This window comes from Triplophysa rosa, linkage group LG22 (genome assembly GCF_024868665.1).
Source record: "Triplophysa rosa linkage group LG22, Trosa_1v2, whole genome shotgun sequence".
Lineage (NCBI taxonomy): Eukaryota > Metazoa > Chordata > Actinopteri > Cypriniformes > Nemacheilidae > Triplophysa > Triplophysa rosa.
The window spans coordinates 2,223,714-2,230,934 of record NC_079911.1 but is presented as its reverse complement, the minus strand read 5'-3'; the positions used below and the strand labels follow the sequence as shown (position 1 = coordinate 2,230,934).

General features: G+C 36.9%; 1 long non-coding RNA gene across 1 annotated transcript; it reads right to left on the bottom strand.

The window, feature by feature from the left end:
- Window positions 1–5,363: 5,363 nt before the first annotated feature.
- Window positions 5,364–6,337, bottom strand: LOC130545931 (uncharacterized). Its single transcript, XR_008961733.1, has 5 exons — window positions 6,240–6,337; window positions 6,068–6,100; window positions 5,866–5,955; window positions 5,619–5,690; window positions 5,364–5,435 (listed from the first exon to the last, which is right to left on the bottom strand). It is a non-coding gene; the product is annotated as an uncharacterized LOC130545931 (long non-coding RNA).
- Window positions 6,338–7,221: the final 884 nt, after the last annotated feature.

Here is a 7,221-nt window from a genome sequence, read left to right as displayed (position 1 = left end):
ACTGGAGGGCTTATTTCTGGATAACAGCCGGCATGCTTGTACATTATCCGCTTATTACTGGGATACTTGCCACATGAGAAAAAAACTTGACATGAAATGTGAATTTGAAATATTTATTAGCTCATTTTTACTGAATGAGACCTAACAGGAAAAGCTGTTTACTTTCGGTTTTCAGGTAAGAAACAACGTTCAAATGTCAGAACATTCAATTTGGTTTAATAATTTGTAAATATAATGTCATATATTGTTATTAAAAGACACATTTATATTTAATTTGTCAAAAAAGACCTGTCAAAATGATTTGTTGCGTCCAGGGTTACCCTGTGTTATTAGTTTTGAGAGGTTATCTGGGAATAACGAACCTGCAAATGTCGCGACTGGCCAATCAGAATCAAGCATTACCAACGAGCGGTGTAATAAGTGAGTGATATGAGTATATAAATATATATATTAATTTGACACATCGTGTCAAACAAAGAAAAATTGATGCAGAGGGGAGGCTATTTCAAGAGGGATGGGAAAGCAAATACATGTTTGTGCTTAATGGAAACAAGCCAGTGTGTAGTCTTTGCCAGGAGGCCATCCCTGTTAAAAAACCAGCATATGCTGTGTTTGGTATGTTTTGATGCTGGTTTGTGCTGGTTTAGTGGTCTTTAGCTGGTCATGTGCGGTCCATAGCTGGTTTAAGATGGTCCAACCAGCATCAAAACATACCTAACCCAGCTTATACAGTTTTTTTCAACAGGGGTGGCTGTGCTCNGGAGGGAACGAGACGTTGTGTCCCTCATGCCACAACACTGGCCGCCCACCCCAGCGGTCGGGGGAGGATGCTTTAGGCTCCTCAGACCAAAGGTGAATGAATGAGCACGCCGGCTTCCCTCTTATACCCGGACATCTGGGGAGGGGCCTGGCATGCAAATTTCATTCTCCAATTTTCATTGGCCTTTTCTAAATACTCAGAAGATGATAGGTTCTCAAGACAAACCCCATTCTGTCGGTTCGACACAACGTCTCGGTCCCTCCCTCAGGAAACCGAGGTTACATCTGTAACCAAGACGTTTTATTACCAAAATCAACAGAAAACTGTAGGTATACAGTTGTATTGTACCTACCAAGTGAAGTGAAGAGCAAAATTGCGAGTCTTTCTCTTTCTTCATGAACTGAAGGGCAGTTAATATACCCCTGGTCCCCACGGAGAAAGGCCTCTGCAAACTTACAAAAAGGTGACAAATGTTTTTATGTTCTGTTTAAAGGATTCATCTGCCCAAAAATGAAAATTCAGTCATCATTTACCCACCCTCAAGTTGTTTCAAACCTGTATAAATTTCATTGTTCTGTAGAACACAAATTAATGTTTTGAAGAATGTTTGTAACCAAACAGTTGTATAGCACCATTGATTTCCATAGTATTTTTTTCCTACTACGGAGCTCAATGGTTCCCCAAAACCACTGCTTACACACATTCTTATAATCCTGTGTTGAACAAACAAAAAAATGTATACTGGATTGGAACAACTTGAGGTTGAGAAAATGATGACAGAATTTTCATATTTATCACTTTAACAGGCATTACAAAATGGCATCCATATTTCTAGAATATTTTCCCAGCCAACATTGGTATGTGGGCCCCATGTGGGTTATATCTGGGCGACATGGGCTCCACATGGGCATGGGATAAAAAAGGGCAAAATATATGGGCCCTATGTGGGATTACAAATGTGGGTGCCATATAGGTTTGCCCTTATGGGACCTTTATGGGCTGCATGTGGGCACACGGATTTTATGCTTAAAATACATATTATGCCTTTAAACTCCTTTAAATGCGTACATTTGAACATTTGTGTGTGGGCCCCATATGGGTTTTATCTGGGCGATATGGGCTCCACATGGGCATAGGTTTAAGATGGGCAAAACATATGGTATTATTGGTTGATAATCCTTTTAAACATACAAATATCTCAGATATTTAGGCTGATTTTGTTATGTATTTAATGCAAATGGAGTTTCTGGAATATTTTTGTTAATTCATTCAATAGGCCTGTATCAGTATTTTCTTCCTTTCACTGTCCTAACTGTATGACGACATGAAGTAGGTAACAGACGCTCTACGTGCTACACCACTGGAGAAGTTGATGTTCGCGTGCGTTTCTTACACTTTGTCTATTCCAATCTGAAACTGATGGGCGGAGTTGTTAGAAATTGCCTCTGCTTACAAAGCAACAAAATTGACTTTGGCAAAAAGTGGTGGGGACATGACTCACCCGTCCACCCGCAAATTACTCCTATGGAAATATGCGTTATAATTTAAGCATTCGAAATGCCACATGTTATGCATTGCAAAGTTAGGAAACGCGAATGTAAACTGTATTTGCAGACGCGTTTCAAGCGCATTGATCATAATGCTTGCGTAGACTTCAGTGAAATGCGCTGGTTTCTCTCGGCGTTCTGAGCTGGATTGTGCGAGTCTCATCGACAAACAACTCAAGTTCTTATCAGCTCCATCCAGCGCATTTACAATAAATGTGATCACTAGTGGATAATTTCACGCGCTTCCATGTCCAAGTGTATTCTTCCAAGTGTCTCATAGCAGACCTGTTGTTGTGCAGTTTCTGTTCATGTGTGCAAAGACATTTTAGAAATCTCGACCGAATAATGTTTTACGGCAATGTCCCTAATAAAGAGTATGTAGGCTATGTGTGGTAACCCTATCTACATACAGTTAGGGTGATATTAAATGACTAGATTGCCTTCTCTATGCAACTTCGTCAACCTCGTTTCATTTGATCACACCACAAGGTGTCCCTGTGGCCTCAAAGCTTCAGCACCGCCTCTCTGAGATCGATCGCTAATGTCTGAGGTGAAACACGCCCCCACTCATTAGCATACAGACAAAGAAATACATAAATAAATAAATGTAGAAATAAATAAATGTAAAAATAAATAAATGTAGGAATAAATACATATATACATGAATAAATGTGGAAATAAATAAAAGTGGAAATAAATAAATGTATAAATAAATAAATGTAGGAATAAATACATATATACATGAATAAATGTGGAAATAAATAAAAGTGGAAATAAATAAATGTATAAATAAATAAATGAAAAAATAAATAAGCGCGAAAAAATATATAATTACCCATAAATATGGAAATAAAAGTATAAATACTCATTTATTTTTGCTTTTTTACATTTCTTCATGTATTTATTTTTGTATTTATTTATTTTTAATATTGTCACTTTTGGCATTCCATACGCTGGCAACTCCACCGAGCAGCAAGTTTATCGAGTCGGGACTGGAAGTAATCAAAAATAAGAAGGTAAAACTCATATTTTCTTAAGCGTGTTTTTGTTATCCGTGTTATCAAGCACCGGGAACCCTGTTTTGACCGTCATTTTCTTTTGCATTTTGTAAGCCTGCGTGTAATTTACCTGCCATTTTTCCACCTGAGGTAAAATTGAATTGACTTTACCACAGCCTATGACGAGTGACACTAATTTACGATATTTAACCATTTAATGCCATTCTTTTTAATTCCTCAGACGTCTAAAGCTCAAAAGGCTGATGTCAGAAACGATGTAACTTTAGGACATAAATTGTAATCTGTTCCGAGACCAGATTTATGCAGCCCGCGCTATCGTTGTCTGCAACCTGTGTAGTGCTAGAATGATAGTTCCCATTACAATTTAAATACGTTAATGTGTTCTTCAAGAACCTTGTTTTTTTACTGACAATGTACATTATATAACACGGATTTGTTGTATTTGCTTTGTTTGCGTGATATTTCTGGTTCGTGTAGTGCTAATTATAAATGAAAAGCCTTTGAGGGTTCTCAGCGTAACGTTACCAGAGAGTGATTGACAGCACGACGTGATAATGTCCCACCACTTATAACAATGTATTAAAATATGGGTGCATTACTAAAAAGCACAAATCTCAGGACATGACAAAATTTCTCCAGGATTTAAAACCCACTCGGACCCCAGGGGGTTAAATGATTGATCTGCACATAGACGCAGCATCACTGCCTTCATTATGCAGACTACACATAACAGATTGTTCATAAGATTATATAGTATATACTGTACTTGTCAACTAATAATTCTGTTATTGTGAGGTGATGCATTTTTTAATTGTTTGACATTAAATTGATCGCATGTAGAGTACTCATTTGTGCTGTAAACTATGTGATGCTGGACATATCAAATAACCGTATTTGTGTTCTTCTGTTACAGGTGTGGACTGAAACCACTGGAGCAAGAGACAGGGGTGGAAAAAGAGCCCTTAACGCAGTCTGGCACAAAACATCAGACTGTCAGCAGTTTAAGCTTTCAAAATATTTTTTGTTCAGTTGACTTTAAAGTACCCTTTCTAATCTGAAATCTATCAAACTATTTTTAATGAATTTAACATTTAAGACTGTTTTTAAGGTTGAGTTAAATATTCTGTGTTAAGGATCAGAAAATTATAATAAATTTGATATTGAACATCCATGTGTTTTTCATTTTCAGAATGCACCTATTATGTTTATGATGTACAGGCAAATATAAAGTAGTAGATTATTCATTTTGAAGACTAACATCTAAGAAAGCAACATACAAATGCTGCAGTTTTCATTTAATCAGTAAAAATTGCATTGTATTTGGTAGAGCATAAGAATGGAAAAGGTCAATTACAATTTAGCTATAACAAAAATTGTACTGTCCATAATCTAAACATAAACATAATCTAGAACCACTCAAGTATACACTATGCAGAGGGCTCCTCCATTAAACATACAGGACCTTGGTTTAATCCACATGGGCTTTATATGGTGGGACCAATACGGGGCTTATGCATGTTGCCCACTTGGGTCCCACATGGGCCCCACTCAGATTCTACGTAGGATTCATATGGGCTAATTCACATAGGGCCGACATGGAACCTGTGGACAAACCCACTTGGCGCCCATGCCTCAAGCCCATATGGGGCCTACATTGGCCCCACAAAAAAATGTTGGCTGGGTTTACATGTGCATAATATCCAATTATTTATGTGTAATACATGTGTACTGTAAATGAAACAATTTACCTATAAATATTTATAACAGATATATCACTAATATTTCAGCATGTAGATTAATCTTTAGAAAATAAAATTTGGCATTTTAATGTTTTTTAAGATGCCACAAGAAATTATATCTTTCTGAATGTCATGCTCCCCTTCCTTGTGCAAAATTCCCATGTTCCCTGGCATCCCTTTGCTGTGGCAAATATCCTGTGAGGATGGATACCACATGTAGAGGACAGGTTAGATGAAATATAGTTAAAAAGTGAAATAGAGAAACCTTTTATATGTACATACCCCCAATTGTCAGCTATTTTTGACAACTCTCTTTCCGCTCACCAAAAGAATTTAGGTAGTTTATTGTTCTACCAGCGATGTTGCAGTGCTAAACAAAAAAATGGAAATAGCTGGTAACAACTTGTATCAAACTCTGCAAGATGATGTTTGCGTGTATCACTTGAAATTTTGCAATGCTCTGGTATTTCACACATTGCCATTGACTACAATACTTATTTTTGAATACATAAAATAAAAATAAAATTCTCAACTTAGAACAAGAGGAACTTACAAAGAAAGTCCAGTGATTCCCTCCCTCCAGGTATGGACCAATAACAACTTCTGCTTTTTTAAGAATGTTATTCTGCAAATTAAAGAAAAGGCTATGAAACACTGACATCTTGGATAGGAAAACAAATTTTAGTAAACCATGTGCACTTCAATGTAAAGGAACTCCAACACTACTTTGTATATTAACAAGAAATGCTAGATCCAATTCACACTCAACAAAAAAAGGACACTATAAAAGTAATTCCTACTTTGACAAAACTATGACTTCTTGCTCTGACCTTCCCATCAAGAATATCGTTTAAGGTGTGGCTATTGATTGCCACTAAGCCTGGTGTCTTCTAAATTACAAATGAAATGCTGTGTATTCAAAATTGACGTAGTTAAAATTAATTCCATCAGTTTAATTAACTTTTCTGACATAATATGTATAGGTAGATAATATTATATTACCATGCTGAACAGGTGAAATATGGCATCCATGATCTGACCAGGTTATAAATAATAATAAAGATTAATAATAAATAATAATATAAAAAGGTCAAATTAAATATATTAATACAGAATAGTTTATATTTATAAATATGCAGTATGTGAAATGTATGAAATATAATATTTTTTTTACCTCATCAGGAAGTTCCTGGCTTCCCAGAAGGGACTGAAAGCTGCTGACATACTGTATATGGGATATGGCCCAATTTTGGTATCAGAGCTTAAGTGTCCCGAAATAAAAAAATCGCAGAACTATATGGGTACAGATTAGAATATAAATACCACTGTGCTTATTTCTCTACATACACACATACAAACTGTGAATGAACGGTTTACAGTTTAAATACAAAAAAAGAAAATAATTTTATGTGCTTACCATTCATTGTGTTTGTACTCAGTGGTTCTGTCACGATCGTGCGTGGAAGAACCCAAGCGCAGGCAGGCAGTAAGGGGTTAACAAAAACAAGACTTTATTTCTTAACAAAAACAGAAACAAAAACACCCACAATGGGGAAAAACTAAACTGAGGAAAATACAACAAACAAAAACTTCCCACTAGGGGGCAAGACAAAAACCAAAGAACACTAAAACAACTCACTTAACAAAACAGGTTCACGGACAAGGCAAGGCTGAGACGCGGGGTCAAAACGAAACACACCAAACATAGCACATCCATAAGACAATCCACGAGCACAGGACATAGAAACAAGAGGGTATATATAGGAAAGACAAACGAGGGATAATGACACAGGGCAGGTGTGGGTAATAAAACACTCAGGGAAAGATTACGAGAAACGAGAGGGGCGGGAACAGAGACGAGACACTGGAGAGAACGTATATTATTGTCAAAAGGACAATAATATGTTTCTCTCCACACATAACCAAAGACTTTGTCATGGCTCTGCTAAAGGACCAAGAAAAACATGACTAAATGAAGCAAGCCATGACAGAAGCCCCCCCTTTAATGAGCACCACCAGGTGCTCACCAAGGGGTAGACGGACGAGACAAGACCGACTGAGACAAAGACAAGAACAGACAAAACATGGAGAACAAAATCAGTGGCAGACAAGACAAAACAACAATAGGATTGGGGTGCGACAATAAAAATAACAAA